The sequence below is a fragment of the Staurois parvus genome, unplaced genomic scaffold, assembly GCF_062004578.1.
Source record: "Staurois parvus isolate SC_StPar_1 unplaced genomic scaffold, SC_StPar_1.0 ptg001365l, whole genome shotgun sequence".
Lineage (NCBI taxonomy): Eukaryota > Metazoa > Chordata > Amphibia > Anura > Ranidae > Staurois > Staurois parvus.
The window spans coordinates 422,835-445,736 of NW_028319161.1; the positions used below are offsets into that span (position 1 = coordinate 422,835).

Sequence of the window (22,902 nt, forward strand, 5' to 3'; positions counted from 1 at the left end):
CAAGCACCTTCTGCTATTCTTGGATCTCTTCTTTACAAAGAGGGTAAAGTCTGCAGGAGCCAGATTTGGTGAGTGCAGAAGTGAGATAATTGCAGCCTGGGGTCGAACTTGGCAGCAACATGTTGTTGGGAATGCAACACAATGTACTATAATGTACTATATATAGTGTTGTATGTTAATATCACTTGACCAGTAGATGGCACTGTACACTAAGGTTATTAGTTGTGCATATGTGTAAAACTTGTTGGTTCTCTATTCTTCTCTCTCATCTCAAACCAAGATGTCTGCTGTCACAGTTTGCTGAAATGTGTTCTGTATGTTTGTAACTTAAGCCACACAAGTAAAGGCAGAGTTCTGCCTCATCACAAGCTACCAGTGTCTTCTCTAACACATAACCAACACATGTCACATGTTCAAATCACACATGAGGATAGCCTGGACTGCCTTCATGTTTCTTCAGGGGTGCCTTGGCCAAATGCCCAAAACTTGTATACAAGCCTGCCTTTTAGTTACACAAAGCCACAGGGTTTTCATTGTGCAACATTATGACCTTCTAGGTGCCAGCATCCTGACAACCAATGACATCATCAGTTGAAAAGCAGGATGTCAGCTGCCTGCACAGCATCCTAGTTTGACCCTTCCCTGCCCCCCTCCATCAGTGCTGGGGTCACATTAGCTCAGTGATGGAGAAAAACTGAGGGAGAGGAGAAACATGGGAATACTAGTCAGTACCAGTGTGCAAAAGTGTATTTGCTTTGGAAGAATGAATCCCCTCTAATGTTGGGTGTCCTACATGTGTGGATGTTGCTGCGTTATATAAAACATTTCACTTTTAGAATGGGGTGCCTCAAGACTGTCCATTTTAAAAGGGTGCCTCGGGATTGTCCATCATTTTTAAGGGTGCCTCGGGATTGTCCATTTTTAAGGGTGCCTAAACTGTAAAAAAGGTTGAGAAACGCTGCCGTATGATATACCGACAATGGCAGCAATGTTGTGGATTGTTCTCCAATGATCATCATGCACAAATTGCCGATTGGTTTCGACATTTTCGAGGGTTGAGCTTGTTGAAGGTCTTCCTGATCTCTCCTCGTCTTCCAGTGATGTTCTTCTGCTCTTGAAGCACATGTGCTACTCAAAACACTTCAACCAACTCATTGCAGCATTGCCATAAACTTTCTGAATCATGTCAAATGTCTCTGTGGCAGATTTGTCCAGTTTCAAACAGAATTTCACGTTTGCCCTTTGTTTTTTTTATTGCAGTAGTTAATACTTACAGACCTTATTCCCCTACACCCCCTGTGACTGAAAAGTGAATAGAAAAGCAGTAGGTTTGATAGGCTGAACTCTGGCACTTCACTCTCTCCTCCTATCGGGATACGCCACAGCAAAAGGAAATGCAGCAAACATTACTGCCTCCTTTATGCTGTTTCTCTTACTCCCAGTCTGAGCTCTGCTGTTTGAGGAACTACAAGATGCTGATACTGAGTCACATTCAGGCACTTACACTGCTTACATTAACCTCTTGCCGTTCACGTAATGCAAAATGAGTGGGCTTTAGAACCCACACATCTCATATATGCGTCCGTGGAAGGCAGAGCTTTATGAATTGAAGGCGTGCTCACGTCGTATACCCAGCACAGTGACCAAGCTGTCAAAGACAGCCTTTGGTCTCTATAAGGGCTCATGTACACGGGGTGTTTGGAAAACTCTTCTGAACTATGGAAACTGACTGCTGTAAAACGTAGGTTAAAAAAACATCAGTTTAGCTGCGTTTGCATACCGTGTTTATGCACGTTTGTGTTTAGAAGCATTTTTAAAAGATAACCTCAGGAGACCTTCCCAAACGCCCAGAATGCACTGAAAAACAGTAAAAAAGTGAAAACACTTTGCATGCATTTCTGATGATGAAAAAAGGCTCTGGACAGCATCTGGATATGGACCAGTTAAAAAAATGCTTCTAAACGCAAATGCTTATAAACGCAGTTAACCACGTTTACAAGCGTTTGAAACGCTGGTAAAATCTACTCCAGTTTGGTGCGTTCAAAAAAACAACTGTAAACTCAACTGCCTGTAAATGACTGTAAACGACTCTGTGTACATGGACACATAGGAAAACATAAAGGAGAGTTCAGGGGCTGCAGAAAAAAATGCTGAATGGCTCCTGAACGTCAGTTTATCAGCTGCAGTGTACATGAGCCCTTAATGATTGGAAGCTGGCAGGACTGGCTCACAATCACATAACCACTGATAGGCAATTGCAATGATCACACGATCGGCTGGTCTTTCCCACCCACCAGGCATAAAGACCCTGATACAGAGACCCTGGGCTGGGCTGGAAGGGGTTACAAAATACACGGAATGATAACAGAGCTGCATTCAATTGTGTCTTATATCTGCCTGGAGTTCACATTTCGGCAAAGAGCAGCAACGCTTCACGTTGTAAGATTTTGTATACTGGCTCTAGAACATTATTTATACTGGAAATGTGACAGGTACTCTTTAAGAAAATCAGCCAAGCATCTACCTGAGTTTGTGGAAGAGCCACATCAAAGGGGATATAGATGTCCTTTCCCAAAATCTTTACTACCCGCATGCTGTACGTGTGATCGCCAAGTACTGGACAAAACTTCAGGGTGCATTGAACCAGCAGCTGGTCTTTAAAGACTGCAAATAAAAAGTAGTAAAAAATATAAAATAATGATAAATGCAAATAATCCTCCCCAAAAGGAGCAATTCCATTTTTAGGTGACTGTAAGACAGTGGTCTCCCAACTGCGGCCCGGGGGCCAGATGTGGCCTTTTTCTTGGCTTTATCCGGCCCTTGGGACACTATTTCCCTTCACTGTCAGGAACAGTGGGGGATACTGTAGTTCCTGACAGACAACGGGACACCCACATTCTCCTCACTGACACCAATGATGGGACACTATTCTTCTCATTAACAATGACAGGGCACTACTCCTCCCGCTGACACCAATGACGGGGCACTACTCCTCCCGCTGACACCAATGACGGGGCACTACTCCTCCCGCTGGCACCAAAGACGGGGCACTACTCCTCCCGCTGGCACCAAAGACGGGGCACGACTCCTCCCGCTGGCACCAAAGACGGGGCACTACTCCTCCCGCTGGCACCAAAGACGGGGCACTACTCCTCCCGCTGGCACCAAAGACGGGGCACTACTCCTCCCGCTGGCACCAAAGACGGGGCACTACTCCTCCCGCTGACACCAATGACGGGGCACTACTCCTCCCGCTGACACCAATGACGGGGCACTACTCCTCCCGCTGACACCAATGACGGGGCACTACTCCTCCCGCTGACACCAATGACGGGGCACTACTCCTCCCGCTGACACCAATGACGGGGCACTACTCCTCCCGCTGACACCAATGACGGGGCACTACTCCTCCCGCTGACACCAATGACGGGGCACTACTCCTCCCGCTGACACCAATGACGGGGCACTACTCCTCCCGCTGACACCAATGACGGGGCACTACCCTTCCCGCTGACACCAATGACGGGGCACTACCCTTCCCGCTGACACCAAAGACGGGGCACTACTCCTCCCGCTGGCACCAAAGACGGGGCACTACTCCTCCCGCTGGCACCAAAGACGGGGCACTACTCCTCCCGCTGGCACCAAAGACGGGGCACTACTCCTCCCGCTGGCACCAAAGACGGGGCACTACTCCTCCCGCTGGCACCAAAGACGGGGCACTACTCCTCCCGCTGGCACCAATGACGGGGCACTACTCCTCCCGCTGACACCAATGACGGGGCACTACTCCTCCCGCTGACACCAATGACGGGGCACTATTCCTCCCGCTGACACCAATGACGGGGCACTATTCCTCCCGCTGACACCAATGACGGGGCACTATTCCTCCCGCTGACACCAATGACGGGGCACTATTCCTCCCGCTGACACCAATGACGGGGCACTATTCCTCCCGCTGACACCAATGACGGGGCACTATTCCTCCCGCTGACACCAATGACGGGGCACTATTCCTCCCGCTGACACCAATGACGGGGTACTATTCCTCCCGCTGACACCAATGACGGGGCACTACTCCTCCCGCTGGCACCAAAGACGGGGCACTACTCCTCCCGCTGGCACCAAAGACGGGGCACTACTCCTCCCGCTGGCACCAAAGACGGGGCACTACTCCTCCCGCTGGCACCAAAGACGGGGCACTACTCCTCCCGCTGGCACCAATGACGGGGCACTATTCCTCCCGCTGACACCAATGACGGGGCACTATTCCTCCCGCTGACACCAATGACGGGGCACTACTCCTCCCGCTGACACCAATGACGGGGCACTACTCCTCCCGCTGACACCAATGACGGGGCACTACTCCTACCGCTAACACCAATGACGGGGCACTACTCCTACCGCTGACACCAATGACGGGGCACTACTCCTCCCGCTGACACCAATGACGGGGCACTACTCCTCCCGCTGACACCAATGACGGGGCACTACTCCTCCCGCTGACACCAATGACGGGGCACTACTCCTCCCGCTGACACCAATGACGGGGCACTACTCCTCCCGCTGACACCAATGACGGGGCACCCTTCCTCTCGCTGACACCAATAACGGGGCACTATTCCTCTCGCTGACACCAATAACGGGGCACTATGCCTCCCGCTGACACCAATGACGGGGCACCCTTCCTCTCGCTGACACCAATGACGGGGCACTATTCCTCCCATTGACACCAAAGATGGGACACTATTCCTCCCATTGACACCAATGATGGGGCACTATTCCTCCCACTGATACCAATGATGGGGCACTATTCCTCCCACTGACACCAATGATGGGACACTATTCCTCTCACTGATACCAATGATGGAGCACTGTTCCCCCCACTGATACCAATGATGGGGCACTATTCCTCTCACTGATACCAATGATGGGGCACTATTCCTCCCATTGACACCAATGATGGGGCACCATTCCTCTCACTGATACCTCCGATGGGGCACTATTTCTCTTACGAATACCAATAATGAGGCACTATTGCTTCAACTGACACCAATGAAGGACCACTATTACTCTCCCAATACTAACAGTGTAGCATTTACTCCACTGACACCAGGACGCCTGTTTCTCCTACCGGCTACAGTCTAGCCCCCCTAAAGTCTGAAGGACAGTAATCTTGCCCTTTATTTAGAAATTGTGGACACCGCTGCTGTAAATTATGTTCAACACATTGGGGGGGGGAATAAAAAAAAAAAATGAAATGCACATCTTTTACCTGCTAAATAATGTGCATTTACTATTTTTTTGTAAACGTTAGTAAACTGGATAAAACAATCTTTATGTATCCTTTGTTACTTCTGATCTCCTGCAGCTTCTTCCTGTCTACATGCACTCCAGTGATGGCTGCATAACATTTCTCAGGGTGGGTTTCCTGATGACAGCAGTAGACCATGCCTGTGTGATGTGGGTTCAAACAGCCACTTGTAATCTCTGTAAGAGGTCGTGTTACAGTGTGACAACATAGGAGCACAACTGGTAGACAAAGACAGAGCGTTGTCGCCCTGTAACAGGAAGTGCCTGCACAAGTACATTCATGGCAGGATCAGCAGGAATTATTAGAATGAAAAGTTGCAGATTTGAAAAGCTTGTATGTGATTTTAGCAATTGGATTTACATTTAACCTCTTCATGCCGGCCGAACCCAAATGTCCGGCCTGCCGGCGTTTGGGCCTAGACGCCGAGCGGCCACACATTTGCGTTCTATTAAAAAAGAACATATGTGCTGAGAGTGCCCGCCCTGCACGCTCCCAGGACACATGTCTGGTACTCACGGAAATATCCCGATCTCCACTTTCGATCGAGACCTTTCCCGATCATGTGACCGCCGTGACAACGTGTCACGGCGGTCACATGATCCTAAACCCCGCCTCCCAGTTTTCTGAAACCCTTAAAAGGGCCGGGAGGCGCCAGCACCAAGAGGTTAGAGCACTACGCACTCATTGAAAATATACTGTACATGGCCTTCCACCACAGGTGCGCTGCCTTTGCCCTCTGGCCTTGTTACATAGAGCAGTACAGGGGTTCCAGGACATGCAAACGTCTCACCACTGACTATCATTGAGCCTACAGAGCATTTATGATGTACCTTTCATGGGCTGCAGCTGTAACAAAGAACAACCATCCACAGAGTCCAGAACCTTATAGAATGTACGTCTCCTTCAATTCTCTTCTCTCCAGGCTCCCTTTGGATGGGTCAGTCACTAGAATGACCTGTACAAAAATCATAAACTGCATCTACACAGAAAAATAACTCAACACATCTGCTTATTTCATACCTCCTTCCCCCAGCAACATGCTAATGACATTTTTAAATAAAATCTTTTCATTGCATACCTTATTTTAGACCCAGTGACACTATCACTGGGTGTCTGTGCTTCTCTATGCAGTGCAGGCAGATCATGGCTATTGTGAGGGGCCAACAAGGTGCTGTACATACAGTAGTTTCCTAAATACACCACAGCCCCCTGCTTTAGTACTCCTTTCAAGAGCCCTCAGTGCCTAAGAAAACAATGAGCTGGTTCTTGGGAGGAGTTATGCAAATATTAAAGTGTCTTGATTAGTGGGAGCAGTGGGCATTCCGAGTCAGGCTTTATTTGTATGCAGACCCCCCTAGGTAACACCCCCAAGTGATCCTGAGCCTGCATGATTGGAAAAAACTGAAATCCAATGAATGAAAGGGTTGGGCCAGGGACAGTCAGGCTGGGGAGGAAAGGCCTAGAGCAGTGGTTCTCAACCTTTCTAACGCCGCGACCCTTTAATACAGTTCCTCATGTTGTGGTGACCCCCAACCATAAAATTATTTTCGTTGCTACTTCATAACTGTAATTTTGCAGGAGGAATAGTGCCCCGTCATTGGTGTCAGTGGGAGGAATAGTGCCCCGTCATTGGTGTCCGTGGGAGGAACAGCGCCCCGTCCTTGGTGTCAGTGGGGGGAGGAACAGCGCCCCGTCCTTGGTGTCAGTGGGGGGAGGAACAGCGCCCCGTCCTTGGTGTCAGTGGGGGGAGGAACAGCGCCCCGTCCTTGGTGTCAGTGGGGGGAGGAACAGCGCCCCGTCCTTGGTGTCAGTGGGGGGAGGAACAGCGCCCCGTCCTTGGTGTCAGTGGGGGGAGGAACAGCGCCCCGTCCTTGGTGTCAGTGGGGGGAGGAACAGCGCCCCGTCCTTGGTGTCAGTGGGGGGAGGAACAGCGCCCCGTCCTTGGTGTCAGTGGGGGGAGGAACAGCGCCCCGTCCTTGGTGTCAGTGGGGGGAGGAACAGCGCCCCGTCCTTGGTGTCAGTGGGGGGAGGAACAGCGCCCCGTCCTTGGTGTCAGTGGGGGGAGGAACAGCGCCCCGTCCTTGGTGTCAGTGGGGGGAGGAACAGCGCCCCGTCCTTGGTGTCAGTGGGGGGAGGAACAGCGCCCCGTCCTTGGTGTCAGTGGGGGGAGGAACAGCGCCCCGTCCTTGGTGTCAGTGGGGGGAGGAACAGCGCCCCGTCCTTGGTGTCAGTGGGGGGAGGAACAGCGCCCCGTCCTTGGTGTCAGTGGGGGGAGGAACAGCGCCCCGTCCTTGGTGTCAGTGGGGGGAGGAACAGCGCCCCGTCCTTGGTGTCAGTGGGGGGAGGAACAGCGCCCCGTCCTTGGTGTCAGTGGGGGGAGGAACAGCGCCCCGTCCTTGGTGTCAGTGGGGGGAGGAACAGCGCCCCGTCCTTGGTGTCAGTGGGGGGAGGAACAGCGCCCCGTCCTTGGTGTCAGTGGGGGGAGGAACAGCGCCCCGTCCTTGGTGTCAGTGGGGGGAGGAACAGCGCCCCGTCCTTGGTGTCAGTGGGGGGAGGAACAGCGCCCCGTCCTTGGTGTCAGTGGGGGGAGGAACAGCGCCCCGTCCTTGGTGTCAGTGGGGGGAGGAACAGCGCCCCGTCCTTGGTGTCAGTGGGGGGAGGAACAGCGCCCCGTCCTTGGTGTCAGTGGGGGGAGGAACAGCGCCCCGTCCTTGGTGTCAGTGGGGGGAGGAACAGCGCCCCGTCCTTGGTGTCAGTGGGGGGAGGAACAGCGCCCCGTCCTTGGTGTCAGTGGGGGGAGGAACAGCGCCCCGTCCTTGGTGTCAGTGGGGGGAGGAACAGCGCCCCGTCCTTGGTGTCAGTGGGGGGAGGAACAGCGCCCCGTCCTTGGTGTCAGTGGGGGGAGGAACAGCGCCCCGTCCTTGGTGTCAGTGGGGGGAGGAACAGCGCCCCGTCCTTGGTGTCAGTGGGGGGAGGAACAGCGCCCCGTCCTTGGTGTCAGTGGGGGGAGGAACAGCGCCCCGTCCTTGGTGTCAGTGGGGGGAGGAACAGCGCCCCGTCCTTGGTGTCAGTGGGGGGAGGAACAGCGCCCCGTCCTTGGTGTCAGTGGGGGGAGGAACAGCGCCCCGTCCTTGGTGTCAGTGGGGGGAGGAACAGCGCCCCGTCCTTGGTGTCAGTGGGGGGAGGAACAGCGCCCCGTCCTTGGTGTCAGTGGGGGGAGGAACAGCGCCCCGTCCTTGGTGTCAGTGGGGGGAGGAACAGCGCCCCGTCCTTGGTGTCAGTGGGGGGAGGAACAGCGCCCCGTCCTTGGTGTCAGTGGGGGGAGGAACAGCGCCCCGTCCTTGGTGTCAGTGGGGGGAGGAACAGCGCCCCGTCCTTGGTGTCAGTGGGGGGAGGAACAGCGCCCCGTCCTTGGTGTCAGTGGGGGGAGGAACAGCGCCCCGTCCTTGGTGTCAGTGGGGGGAGGAACAGCGCCCCGTCCTTGGTGTCAGTGGGGGGAGGAACAGCGCCCCGTCCTTGGTGTCAGTGGGGGGAGGAACAGCGCCCCGTCCTTGGTGTCAGTGGGGGGAGGAACAGCGCCCCGTCCTTGGTGTCAGTGGGGGGAGGAACAGCGCCCCGTCCTTGGTGTCAGTGGGGGGAGGAACAGCGCCCCGTCCTTGGTGTCAGTGGGGGGAGGAACAGCGCCCCGTCCTTGGTGTCAGTGGGGGGAGGAACAGCGCCCCGTCCTTGGTGTCAGTGGGGGGAGGAACAGCGCCCCGTCCTTGGTGTCAGTGGGGGGAGGAACAGCGCCCCGTCCTTGGTGTCAGTGGGGGGAGGAACAGCGCCCCGTCCTTGGTGTCAGTGGGGGGAGGAACAGCGCCCCGTCCTTGGTGTCAGTGGGGGGAGGAACAGCGCCCCGTCCTTGGTGTCAGTGGGGGGAGGAACAGCGCCCCGTCCTTGGTGTCAGTGGGGGGAGGAACAGCGCCCCGTCCTTGGTGTCAGTGGGGGGAGGAACAGCGCCCCGTCCTTGGTGTCAGTGGGGGGAGGAACAGCGCCCCGTCCTTGGTGTCAGTGGGGGGAGGAACAGCGCCCCGTCCTTGGTGTCAGTGGGGGGAGGAACAGCGCCCCGTCCTTGGTGTCAGTGGGGGGAGGAACAGCGCCCCGTCCTTGGTGTCAGTGGGGGGAGGAACAGCGCCCCATCCTTGGTGTCAGTGGGGGGAGGAACAGCGCCCCATCCTTGGTGTCAGTGGGGGGAGGAACAGCGCCCCATCCTTGGTGTCAGTGGGGGGAGGAACAGCGCCCCATCCTTGGTGTCAGTGGGGGGAGGAACAGCGCCCCATCCTTGGTGTCAGTGGGGGGAGGAACAGCGCCCCATCCTTGGTGTCAGTGGGGGGAGGAATAGCGCCCCATCCTTGGTGTCAGTGGGGGGAGGAATAGCGCCCCATCCTTGGTGTCAGTGGGGGGAGGAATAGCGCCCCATCCTTGGTGTCAGTGGGGGGAGGAATAGCGCCCCATCCTTGGTGTCAGTGGGGGGAGGAATAGCGCCCCATCCTTGGTGTCAGTGGGGGGAGGAATAGCGCCCCATCCTTGGTGTCAGTGGGGGGAGGAATAGCGCCCCATCCTTGGTGTCAGTGGGGGGAGGAATAGCGCCCCATCCTTGGTGTCAGTGGGGGGAGGAATAGCGCCCCATCCTTGGTGTCAGTGGGGGGAGGAATAGCGCCCCATCCTTGGTGTCAGTGGGGGGAGGAATAGCGCCCCAACCTTGGTGTCAGTGGGGGGAGGAATAGCGCCCCAACCTTGGTGTCAGTGGGGGGAGGAATAGCGCCCCGTCCTTGGTGTCCAAGAGGAGAGGAATAGCGCCCCGTCCTTGGTGTCCAAGAGGAGAGGAATAGCGCCCCGTCCTTGGTGTCAGTGGGGGGAGGAATAGTGCCCCGTCCTTGGTGTCAGTGGGGGGAGGAATAGCGCCCCGTCCTTGGTGTCAGTGGGGGGAGGAATAGCGCCCCGTCATTGGTGTCCGTGGGAGGAATAGCGCCCCGTCATTGGTGTCCGTGGGAGGAATAGCGCCCCGTCATTGGTGTCCGTGGGAGGAATAGCGCCCCGTCATTGGTGTCCGTGGGAGGAATAGCGCCCCGTCATTGGTGTCCGTGGGAGGAATAGCGCCCCGTCATTGGTGTCCGTGGGAGGAATAGCGCCCCGTCATTGGTGTCCGTGGGAGGAATAGCGCCCCGTCATTGGTGTCCGTGGGAGGAATAGCGCCCCGTCATTGGTGTCCGTGGGAGGAATAGCGCCCCGTCATTGGTGTCCGTGGGAGGAATAGCGCCCCGTCATTGGTGTCCGTGGGAGGAATAGCGCCCCGTCATTGGTGTCCGTGGGAGGAATAGCGCCCCGTCATTGGTGTCCGTGGGAGGAATAGCGCCCCGTCATTGGTGTCCGTGGGAGGAATAGCGCCCCGTCATTGGTGTCAGTGGGAGGAATAGCGCCCCGTCATTGGTGTCAGTGGGAGGAATAGCGCCCCGTCATTGGTGTCAGTGGGGGGAGGAATAGCGCCCCGTCCTTGGTGTCAGTGGGGGGAGGAATAGCGCCCCATCCTTGGTGTCAGTGGGGGGAGGAATAGCGCCCCATCCTTGGTGTCAGTGGGGGGAGGAATAGCGCCCCATCCTTGGTGTCAGTGGGGGGAGGAATAGCGCCCCATCCTTGGTGTCAGTGGGGGGAGGAATAGCGCCCCATCCTTGGTGTCAGTGGGGGGAGGAATAGCGCCCCATCCTTGGTGTCAGTGGGGGGAGGAATAGCGCCCCATCCTTGGTGTCAGTGGGGGGAGGAATAGCGCCCCATCCTTGGTGTCAGTGGGGGGAGGAATAGCGCCCCATCCTTGGTGTCAGTGGGGGGAGGAATAGCGCCCCATCCTTGGTGTCAGTGGGGGGAGGAATAGCGCCCCATCCTTGGTGTCAGTGGGGGGAGGAATAGCGCCCCATCCTTGGTGTCAGTGGGGGGAGGAATAGCGCCCCATCCTTGGTGTCAGTGGGGGGAGGAATAGCGCCCCATCCTTGGTGTCAGTGGGGGGAGGAATAGCGCCCCATCCTTGGTGTCAGTGGGGGGAGGAATAGCGCCCCATCCTTGGTGTCAGTGGGGGGAGGAATAGCGCCCCATCCTTGGTGTCAGTGGGGGGAGGAATAGCGCCCCATCCTTGGTGTCAGTGGGGGGAGGAATAGCGCCCCATCCTTGGTGTCAGTGGGGGGAGGAATAGCGCCCCATCCTTGGTGTCAGTGGGGGAGGAATAGCGCCCCATCCTTGGTGTCAGTGGGGGGAGGAATAGCGCCCCATCCTTGGTGTCAGTGGGGGGAGGAATAGCGCCCCATCCTTGGTGTCAGTGGGGGGAGGAATAGTGCCCCATCCTTGGTGTCAGTGGGGGGAGGAATAGTGCCCCATCCTTGGTGTCAGTGGGGGGAGGAATAGTGCCCCATCCTTGGTGTCAGTGGGGGGAGGAATAGTGCCCCATCCTTGGTGTCCAAGAGGGGAGGAATAGTGCCCCATCCTTGGTGTCCAAGAGGGGAGGAATAGTGCCCCATCCTTGGTGTCCAAGAGGAGAGGAATAGTGCCCCATCCTTGGTGTCCAAGAGGGGAGGAATAGTGCCCCATCCTTGGTGTCAGTGGGGGGAGGAATAGTGCCCCATCCTTGGTGTCAGTGGGGGGAGGAATAGTGCCCCATCCTTGGTGTCAGTGGGGGGAGGAATAGTGCCCCATCCTTGGTGTCAGTGGGGGGAGGAATAGTGCCCCATCCTTGGTGTCAGTGGGGGGAGGAATAGTGCCCCATCCTTGGTGTCAGTGGGGGGAGGAATAGTGCCCCAACCTTGGTGTTAGTGGGGGGAGGAATAGTGCCCCATCCTTGGTGTCCAAGAGGGGAGGAATAGTGCCCCATCCTTGGTGTCCAAGAGGAGAGGAATAGTGCCCCATCCTTGGTGTCCAAGAGGGGAGGAATAGTGCCCCATCCTTGGTGTCCAAGAGGGGAGGAATAGTGCCCCATCCTTGGTGTCAGTGGGGGGAGGAATAGTGCCCCATCCTTGGTGTCAGTGGGGGGAGGAATAGTGCCCCATCCTTGGTGTCAGTGGGGGGAGGAATAGTGCCCCATCCTTGGTGTCAGTGGGGGGAAGGAATTGTGCCCCATCCTTGGTGTCAGTGGGGGGAGGAATAGTGCCCCATCCTTGGTGTCAGTGGGGGGAGGAATAGTGCCCCATCCTTGGTGTCAGTGGGGGGAGGAATAGTGCCCCATCCTTGGTGTCAGTGGGGGGAGGAATAGTGCCCCATCCTTGGTGTCAGTGGGGGGAGGAATAGTGCCCCATCCTTGGTGTCAGTGGGGGGAGGAATAGTGCCCCATCCTTGGTGTCAGTGGGGGGAGGAATAGTGCCCCATCCTTGGTGTCAGTGGGGGGAGGAATAGTGCCCCATCCTTGGTGTCAGTGGGGGGAGGAATAGTGCCCCATCCTTGGTGTCAGTGGGGGGAGGAATAGTGCCCCATCCTTGGTGTCAGTGGGGGGAGGAATAGTGCCCCATCCTTGGTGTCAGTGGGGGGAGGAATAGTGCCCCATCCTTGGTGTCAGTGGGGGGAGGAATTGTGCCCCATCCTTGGTGTCAGTGGGGGGAGGAATTGTGCCCCATCCTTGGTGTCAGTGGGGGAGGAATAGTGCCACATCATTGGTGTCAGTGGGAGGAATAGTGTCCCATCGTTGGTGTCAGTGGGAGGAATAGTGCCCCATCATTGGTATTAGTAACACCAATGATGGGGCACTATTCCCACTGACACCAATGATACTTACCTTGCTGATCCCTGCTCCAGCCTGGGCTCGCTCGCTCCCTCCCTCTCCCATGGTATCGACACTTACCTGTCAGCTGTCTTCCTTCTCCGGCCGCTCTCCTCCTCTTCACTCGCTCGATCTTCGCGGTGCCGCTTGGCTCCTCCTCTCCAAGCTCCACCTCCTCGCCGGTGATTGGCCGCCTGTGTGCCTCTCCTGAGCTATAGTTCCAGCGGCCAATCACAGACGAGGATTGATCCCGGGGTGTGTCCAGATGACAGGGGCGGCATGTCATCCCGCCCACACCTGGAGACGGCTAGAGGAGCGGTGTCTCGGTTCCTAAGACCATCGGAAATATGTGTTTTCTGATGGTCTTAGGCGACACCTGTGGAAGCGTCGTTCGTCCCCCAAAGGGGTCGCGACCCCCAGGTTGAGAACCGCTGGCCTAGAGGGTGCTGAATGTCCTCCAGCCAGAAAACGAGACAGGCCCCATGTGATCTGCTTCTAATGAACAATGGGAGAAGCCAGGGACGTCCCTAGGGTTGGTGTCACCCGGTGCGGTAACACTTGGTGAGACCCCCTCCGACGATCCCCACAGAATAGATCGGATCTGCAGATTGAGCATAATGGATCGGACTACAATCTATTATGCTCAATCCGCAGATATGATCCATCCTGCGGGGATCGTCAGCTTTCTTTACAACTTACCTTTTCTTGGAGCGGGTCCGGTACAACTGCGCATGTCCCGGTTTCAGGCACGATCAATAGATGATAGCAGTAGCCCTATCATCGATTGATCGTGCCTGAAACCAGGACATGCACAGTTGCTTTAGGGGGACATATCTACATGGGAGACACATCTTGCCAATACACCGGTGTCACACCGCAGGATCGTCCGCATGCAACCTATACGGGGTGACACCGGATCCGCTCCAAGAAAAAGTTGTAAAGAAAGCAGACAATTGTCGGCTTGTTTTACAACTTACCTTTTTGTGGAGTGGGTCCGGTGTCACCCCTTGCAGTCGGTGTCACCCGGTGCGGACCGCACCCCCCGCACCTGCCTCGGGACGCCACTAGGAGAAGCTCACAGTGTGCAGTGAAATCAGAGTAAGCAATTACAGTACAGGAGAGGAGCTGTACAACAAGACTGAAGGGAAGGCTGGAGTTCAGCTTCAATCCCCAAAGGGCCACAAGCTGCTCAAATCCAATGAGACATCAAATCAACTTACCAGCCTTAGATCTTTAATACTTTCCTCCTTTAGAGATACTTTTACATCCCCTTCCGCTGGGTCTGGCACTCCCAAAGTGATCACACTGAAAAATAAGGGGCCATTATTCATAAGAAGTCTTTATTCAAATCCCAGCCACGACACTAACTACATGGAGTATGCATGTTCCCTATTGGGGCACTATTCCTCCCCCCACTGACACCAAGGATGGGGCACTATTCCTCCCCCCACTGACACCAAGGATGGGGCACTATTCCTCCCACTGATACCAATGATGGGGCATTATTCCTCCTCCCACTGATACCAATGATGGGGCACTATTCCTCCTCCCACTGATACCAATGATGGGGCACTATTCCTCCTCCCACTGATACCAATGATGGGGCACTATACACCAGCACAATGGATTTGAAATTAAACTAACAAGATGTGCTTTATTTGCAGACTGCCAGCTTTAATTTGAGGGTATTTACATCCAAATCAGGTGAACGGTGTAGGAATTACAACAGTTTGCATATGTGCCTCCCACTTATTATGGGACCAAACGTAATGGGACAGAATAAAAATCATAAATCAAACTTTCACTTTTTAATACTTGGTTGCAAATCCTTTGCAATCAATTACAGCCTGAAGTCTGGAACGCATAGACATCACCAGACGCTGGGTTTCATCCCTGGTGATGCTCTGCCAGGCCTCTACTGCAACCGTCTTCAGTTCCTGCTTGTTCTTGGGGCATTTTCCCTTCAGTTTTGTCTTCAGCAAGTGAAATGCATGCTCAATCGGATTCAGGTCAGGTGATTGACTTGGCCATTACATAACATTCCACTTCTTTCCCTTAAAAAACTCTTTGGTTGCTTTTACAGTATGCTTTGGGTCATTGTCCATCTGCACTGTGAAGCGGCGTCCAATGAGTTGTGAAGCATTTGGCTGAATATGAGCAGATAATATTGCCCGAAACACTTCAGAATTCATCCTGCTGCTTTTGTCAGCAGTCACATCATCAATAAATACAAGAGAACCAGTTCCATTGGCAGCCATACATGCCCACGCCATGACACTACCACCACCATGCTTCACTGATGAGGTGGTATGCTTAGGATCATGAGCAGTTCCTTTCCTTCTCCATACTCTTCTCTTCCCATCACTCTGGTACAAGTTGATCTCGGTCTCATCTGTCCATAGGATGTTGTTCCAGAACTGTGAAGGCTTTTTTAGATGTCGTTTGGCAAACTCTAATCTGGCCTTCCTGTTTTTGAGGCTCACCAATGGTTTACATCTTGTGGTGAACCCTCTGTATTCAATCTGGTGAAGTTTTCTCTTGATTGTTGACTTTGACACACATACACCTACCTCCTGGAGAGTGTTCTTGATTTGGCCAACTGTTGTGAAGGGTCTTTTCTTCACCAGGGAAAGAATTCGGTCATCCACCACAGTTGTTTTCCATGGTCTTCCTGGTCTTTTTGTGTTGTTCCAAACAGTTGTTTTGGCCATGCCTAATGTTTTTGCTATCTCTCTGATGGGTTTTTTTTGTTTTTTCAGCCTAATGATGGCTTGTTTCACTGATAGTGACAGCTCTTTGGATCTCATCTTGAGAGTTGACAGCAACAGATTCCAAATGCAAATAGCACACTTGAAATGAACTCTGGACCTTTTATCTGCTCATTGTAATTGGGATAATGAGGGAATAACACACACCTGGCCGTGGAACAGCTGAGAAGCCAATTGTCCCATTACTTTTGGTCCCTTAACAAGTGGGAGGCACATATGTAAACTGTTGTAATTCCTACACCGTTCACCAGATTTGGATGTAAATACCCTCAAATTAAAGCTGACAGTCTGCAGTTAAAGCACATCTTGTTTGTTTCATTTCAAATCCATTGTGGTGGTGTATAGAGCCAAAAATGTTACAATTGTGTCGATGTCCCAATATTTATGGACCTGACTGTATATGTAAAGTGCTGCATAAATTGATGGCGCTATATAAGTACGAGCAGGATGTGTTAAACGATAACGATATTGTGAACAAAAAATGTTGTCGTTTTGCATACGAATGGCCGATTTTCTATGCGGTGGTATGACGGTCGTACGAAACAAATCAATCAAGCGCTATCACGCATGAGCGGAAACAGAAGATGACCCGGATGTTTATGTCCAAGGAATCTTCGTAAACACCAAGGAAAAATCCAAATGTTAAAAGTAGATTGTGCTAATGAGATAATGAAACCAGAATTCTGCAGATTATATATTATGTATCACTATTTATGTATGTAGGTCATGTAATAAACGATATTATACTCATTGCTGGTAATTGTTGTGTATATCGCTCGTTCTGGCCTGAAGGGAGTGGCTACAAGGTCACACGCACACCGCATCACTTGCACTTGTACAGAAGACGTCAACAGTACGCATTGCCCGATGAACGATTTTTTTTAGATAATTAATGTGGGCCACGATTTCGACCAACGAACAAACGCCTCTTGGTCGTCGGATGACCGATCGGTCGATTTTCTAATCGTGTATTCCCACCTTAAGGCTCATCCTTGCCATTAACAGCAGCGTTGTCAGCCTGCTGTGTTCACTCCTTCAGATGGTCATTGGGTTGTCTAACAGTTCTATCAGATAAGCAGCCTAATGGCCAACTAAAGCCCAGTACACATGTACCAAAAGTTGGCCAGTTCAGCAGGAACTGGTCAACTTTCAGCATGTGTATTGCTGTCTTCAACAGAATCTGGGCTAACAAGAGTACACAGCATGCTGACAATGCTTCTGCTAACTGAGGAACCAAAAAAAAAATCTAAAACCTTAAAGAGATCCCATGCAAAGCAAAGCAACAGCTTCATCTAGCTGCCCCCTCAACTGTTCTATTTGGCTGCCAGAAACAAAGAAATGAAGCCCTGTGTTAGAGTCTAAGCCCTGTATAAGCTCTAGACTCACTGTCTGCCTCCATGTCACATCATTGGTGGCTGTGCGACCAATCACCATTGCTGCAGGTCACATGCTCCCTGTATCTGGAAGTATTATTATTATAATACAGGATTTATGGTGCCAACAGTTTGCTCGGCGCTTTACAATATAAAGGGAGACAATACAGCAACAATACAGTTCAATACAAGAGGGTCCTGGGAGCAGGGGCGGACTGACCATTTGGAACCTCGGGCACTGCCCGAGGGCCCGGGGTCAGTAGGGGGCCCCATGAGATGCCCCTGGTACCTTTTTCATAGGCTTTTTTCAGTTTGCCCAAGGCCCTATGATCCCCTATTGCCCAGGGGCCCCATGAGTTGTCACTCTACCCCTGCCTGGGAGCTTACAATCTAAGAGGTAGGTGTTATTTATGCTTCTTCGCAGAACGGCAGTACAAGACGCTGAGTAGACTGGCACAAAAACCTTCATTCAAATATATTCCTCAGTAGCAATGGACTATATAAAACCACTATGTGTACTAAATGTCAGATATTACTTTGTAAAAGTAGCAGTGACATCATCACTGTGCTGTGCAATTCCTATGCATAGAGCAGAGCTGTGGGAAGGGTCCAGCAGGCTCCACCCATTACAGGCTGCCTGCAATAAACTACAGGAGGAGGCGGAGACAAGACCAGCCACCCTGCACAAGGAGAGAGCAGCAGTGACAGGTCTTTATTACAGGAAGCCAACGTTTCACACTGGAATACTGCAGAGATCTTGAAGAAATGCACAAAGCGCGCCAAAATACAAGGAAAAATAAACATGACGAATGTATTTAGGCAATATTTACTTATGCCCGAGTTCAGTTGTTGCTTTGCCCTATACGGGCTCACTTGGATTCTTTTGGCATCGTACATAATGCTCACACATCTTGGGTATAACTTACAGGACTTGAAGACACAAACTCACCAGAACGCTGTAAATGGTTTCTTTGCTTTCCGACACCGAGAATAAAAATCTTCAAAGTGCTTGGTTGTCACATGGCAGGTGGAGAGGAGGACGAGCCCGGAGCTCTCCCTACAGGACAGACAAGGAGAACCAGGGTGGATTTGATTTAAATCAAACTGATTTAAATCACGATTTAAATCACTAGTCAGTAAGGCTTGATTTAAATCCTAGTTTTCTACATAAAGACTAATTCTTGCTGGTATAACTTTAATATGCAAGTAGATGAAGATTTTTAGAATAACAACTTTTCCTATTAGTTTTTTTATCCCCAGTTTAATAGGTTAATCTTTCATATTTGGACAACTTTTCTGTTGTACTTAGGAAGGAGAAAAATAATCATTACCTTAATAATAACAATTTAAATAGATTTATTCAACTGAAACAATAACATTCCAGCATATGTTATTTGCTTAACCACTTGCCTACCGGGCACTTATACCCCCTTATTTACCAGGCCAATTTTCAGCTTTCAGCGCTGCCGCACTTTGATTGACAATTGCGCGGTCATGCAACATATTACCCATATGAAATTTTGATCATTTTTTTCTCACAAATAGAGCTTTCCTTTGGTGGTATTTAATCGCCGCTGGGCACTTTACTTTTTGCGCTATAAATAAAAAAAGTGCAAAAAATTTGAAAACAAAAAAGTTTCTTTGTTTCTATTATAAAATTTTTCAAACAGGTATTTTTTCTCCTTCACTGATGTACGTTGATGAGGCAGCACTGATAGGCGGCACTGATAGGCAGCACTAAAGGGCACTGATAGGCAGTACTAATGAGGTGTCACGGATAGGCGGCACTGATAGACAGCACTAATGAGGTGTCACGGATAGGCGGCACTAATATGCAGCACTGATATGTGACACTGATGATGGGTACTGACTGGCGGCACTGACTGGCATCACTGCTGGGCACTGACTGGCGGTACTGACTGGCACAACCCCTGGGCACTGACTGGTGGCACTGACTGGCAGCACTGCTGGGCTGCACTGCTGGGTGGGCACAGGTGGGTGGCACTGGTGGGCACAGGTGGGTGGCACTGGTGGGCACAGGTAGGTGGCACTGCAGAGTGGCACAGGTGGGTGCACTGCTGGGCACAGGTGGGTGCACTGCTGGGCACAGGTGGGTGATCTGCTGGGCACAGGTGGGCGGAGCTAGTGGGCGCACTGCTGGGCACAGGTGGGCGAAACTTGCGGGTGGCACTGCTGGGCACCGATCATCAGTGCCCTGATGATCGGTGCCGATCCCCGCTCTGACAACTGCCGGTTCTCGGCAGTACTTTCCTCACGATCTGACAGCGTGAGGAAAGTGCAGCCGAGAACCGACACTTGCATTTCCCTCTGATCAGCGTGTCATTGGACACCGCTGATCACGTGGTAAAAGGCCGCTGTGATTGGCCTTTTACCACATCACGTGATCAGCTGTGTCCGTAGGACACAGCGATCACGGAGATCGCCGGGTGCGCGCCCCCTGGGGCGCGCAGGAGAGCGCGTTCTGGGAGGCCGTTATATGACGTCCACCCAGAACTGGCCGGCCGCAGTGCAGCCGTCATTCGACTATCTGCGGTCGGCAGCTAGTTAAACAAACATCCATGTTTGTCAACTAATTTGGCTAAACAAAATATATATATTTTAAGAAACTTAGACTGTCAGCCCTTCCTCCTCACACTTAGTTTCACTTTCTTCTTGTGCAGATCTATTCCACTCCAAACAATCAGAAAAATATTGTTTCTATTCTATTCACTGAACTTCTTGAAACTTAGCACTGAAGGGGTTGATTCTGTATTCATAGGTTTGTAGAAGTTAGGATTGAGGTCTTTTTCTTAACTCTGTTCATGTTATAACATTTTTGCTGTGAAGAAGAGGCATGTGATCTCCGCTGAGTCAAATTCAGTTTTGAGAACTGCAAAAGTAAACCAAGCATCTGTGATAATATCTTGTAGGCAGAGAAACTGCCCAATAATCTTACAAAAACCTCTGGAAGAGCATGACATTGTGAATGGATTCATGGAATTTATTTACCAAAAAAATTAAACATATACAGCCTTATTCTACATAGATTAAAAACTAATCTTTATTTCATGATGGAATAACCTTTGGATGGTAATATATTTTCCTCAAAAAGCATTTTATTCAAAAAAATCCGATTCAAATCAAAAAAATCCGATTTAAATAAAAAAAAAAATCCGATTTTTTTTGATTTTTAAAAAAAAATCATTGATTTTTATCCACCCTGAGGAGAACAGATGACAGCCATCCTACAGAAGTGCACTCATATGGGTTACATGTCTGGTGGGGTGGGACATAAAGATGGCCATACATCACTAGAATGCCTTTTGAAAAGGTTATTTCTTTGGCACATTTGTTTCATTTTCTAATGGTTAGTGGAGTCAAGTCGATGTTCGTTTGTGACATTACTGATGAGAAACTTTGAAGGAGGCTCTTGGGAGGAGTTATGCAAATATCAAAATACCTTGATGGGTGTTGCTAGGTGGGCTGTGTTTGCATGCAGATCACCCTAGGTAATGCCTACATGTAATGCTGAGGCTCCATGATTATAAAAACTGAATTCCAGAGATTGAAGGGGTGGGCCAGGGACAGTCAGGCTGGGGAGAAAAGTGCTAGATGATGCTGGATGTCCTCCACTCAGAAAATGAGGCAGGCTCTATTTGAATTGCTGCAGCTTCTAATACGAGAAGCTCACAGTGTGCAGTGAAATCAGAAGAAGTGATTTCAGTCCAGACGAGGAGGTAATCTGGAGCCTAGGGCAGGGGTGTCAAACTGGCGGCCCTCCAGCTGTTGAGAAACTACAAGTCCCATCATGCCTCTGCCTTTGGGAGTTATTCTTGTAATTGTCAATATTGCAATGCCTCCTGGGACTTGTAGTTTGGCAACAGCTGGAGGGCCACCAGTTTGACACCCGTGGCCTAGGTGAAACATGCCAAACTGCACCCCCCCTCCAAGATGTATAACCATTATGTGTCAGCAAGAATCCCCCCCCCCCCCAAAAAAAAAGTAAAAAAAAAAAAAACTGAGCACTAATCTGCATGCTTACTAGCTATGCATGACCACAGTGCCCAGGGCAGCTGCCCCTCCTGCCCACCCCTTGTCCCGGCCCTGTATACAACTGTGCAAGACTGCATGGAAAGCCGGAGTTCTGGCTGGAGGCTGTAAGAATGTGACTACCATACACAGAAAATAATAATATCGCATATGTACTTAGGTGCTGCTTTCACAACATGCAGTTCAGGTTTGACCTCCAACAACTGCTGTAGATCCGGTAGTAGAGACACCAGAGAGATCTCCTCTGAAGTTCCTGCAGATAAAGGAAACATTGTTAACAGGAAATGAGACTAGATGACACCACCGCCATACAGGGAAGGATCTGATTGGCCAATACAGACACTGCTCTAACTCCAGTCTAATACATTGCTACATGCTGGATGACAGCTGACATCACACACGTCCCTTTGGGGAGATTTCTCTTCACTTCCTGTCCCAAGGAGACAAAGGAAGTAAGAGGAAATCACCTGGTGTCTCCATTGGAAGAGGTCTTCACTATTCCTGTTTCGGTGACAGCTGTAAAAATTTCCCATTACTTTCTGTCCAAGTGTAGATGGTCATCAGGACAAATAGAGAGGGTGAATTTCCCCAGTATTCTGCACTCCATCTAAAAAAAGAAAAATAAAACAAAAAAAACAAACAATTGGCTTTAGATCCTTTGAAGGTTTAGTTCAACTTCTCAGAAAAAAAAAAAATAAAGGGTGACCAAACACCCTACCTCCCGTTCCCCGTTGTACTGATGAGCTGTCAGTACACACACAGCCGGTGTAGTGTTCCAGAGATTCTCCCTCTTCTCTCTGCAGGGCTTCCAGGATGGATGCTTTGTGCTGGTGCTGACCAATCAGAACCATTCTGATCCATCCTGGAAGTGATGCACAGAGAAGAGCAGAGATTTCAAATCACCAGACTGCTATACTGGCTGCCTGGGCACTGATGGCTCATCACACAAAGAGGTAAGTACAGAGGGGACCAGGGGGAAGGTGGGGAGGCTGTACGGTGTAAGTTCACCTTTTCATTGTCTCTTAAAAGGTTGAACTTACACTTTAGGCTCCGTTCACACTGGGAGTTTTGAGTCGCAGGCAGAATCAGCGTGATTCCGCTCATGATTTTCACAGCTCTCTGCTTAACTGACAATAACTATATTCCCTTCGCACACATTCCTGGCAGTACGGCTCATCAATAGAGGGCGCTGTACTGACTGCCAGCTGGGACTGGAAACACCATAGGAAAACGTACATATTCAGTGCATTATTGTTTAAAATAATTTATTAAAGAAACAAAAATAGGTATCATACTCACAAAGGTTGGCTCTGAGGAAGAGGTTGTGTCCTCGAAACACATTAGCCAGTTGGTCATCCAGGGTTCCATCGTGTTGTTTGGATCATACATCTTGTTCAGTTTGACATGCCTGTGTTATTATGTCCATTGTGAGTATGATACCTATTTTTGTTTCTTTAATAAATTATTTTAAACGATAATGCACTAGGTCGGTGCGCCCTTTTTCTGTTTCTCCATTTGTATCCAGTGTATTCGGACCCCGGTCTGTTGAGGGCAGCAAGCAGTGCATATTCCAGAAAATTCCAGAACATTCCTATTGGGTCTACTGAGTCCTTTCCTAGCGCA

The 22,902-nt window shown here is 51.5% G+C and overlaps 1 pseudogene; it reads right to left on the reverse strand.

The window, feature by feature from the left end:
• LOC149436382 (mitochondrial mRNA pseudouridine synthase RPUSD3-like) overlaps positions 1 to 22,902 on the reverse strand; it is a 34,486-nt pseudogene that overhangs the window by 4,934 nt on the left and 6,650 nt on the right.